The following is a 1,127-nucleotide window of genomic DNA, read 5'->3' on the forward strand; positions in this document are numbered from 1 at the left end:
ATGAAAAAATAAAGTCAGTCCCTGAGATTTAATGCCAATATTTAACCATGACTAAAAGACAAAGAGCAGAGAAATATTCTGGAGTTTTCGATAACAGATTCTTTTCATGGCATGTTTTCAGCGCCAGTGTGACAAACTAATACCTGCCCTTGACAAGAAGGATTCTGATAAACAAATGCAGGATGTAATCAAAACACTGAACTTGTTTCTAAACCTTGGCTGATGCTTTTTTAGGGCTCACAACACTATGGATGTACACGCAAATCTATGAAAAAAAAAATAAAAAAAAAAAATAATCACTGGGTGCTATAGGAGCATCAGAACGGTGTACCAAGGAAGACATTCTTCCAGAAGGCCAACTAATAAATTCTCAATGCATATTAAAATGGGACAAACCAGTAACCCTTGGTAAGCTTTCTAAACTTTGATAATATTCTTAATACTAAGAGTTTGCTTCAAGAGTTAGATTTGTCAGACAATGACTATAACAGCAGTTAAGGCCTAAGGCTTAATATTGGGTACCTGAGGTCAACCAGCAACTTAATACTGATGCAAGCAGTCTGCAGTTACTGTATCTTTATTTATTTGTTTAAAAAAAAGCGGCTTCTTGCATCAGTCTGCACCCTCATTTCCATTCCTCTGCTCAACTAACAAATTAGTTCTGAAAGGAGGGGATTTGTGGTGTAAGCAGTACTTTTAGAGCCAGGTCAGTTATATCTTCCATTTCATTTTTTCATTTTATGCTGGATATATTACGTTTATATTGGATATATTCTATCAAATAAGAGCTAGGGAAAAAATATGCACTGAATTACCATTTCAAAAGTACACTGAAATAATTCCGGACACTCGGATACACACCAAACCATGATTTCACACGAGAAAATGCACCCTACCACAACACTACTTGGCTCTGCTCATGGACTGACACACATTTCGTAATAAGGTAAAACATTCAGAGCTCTGAATCTCAAAAGTGGGGATCTGCACCTGCTCTAGGGAAGGTCACACTCTGTGCCACCGCAGCCTTTCTGCCATGGGGAAATGCAATTAACACACAGACGCTGTTTTCACAAAGAAATGGCCACCTCGGGCAGAACAGATCAGAAAAGTGGTTTTAACAGCTC

Source organism: Vanellus vanellus (assembly GCF_965231255.1).
Source record: "Vanellus vanellus genome assembly, chromosome: 1".
In the NCBI taxonomy this organism is placed as follows: domain Eukaryota; kingdom Metazoa; phylum Chordata; class Aves; order Charadriiformes; family Charadriidae; genus Vanellus; species Vanellus vanellus.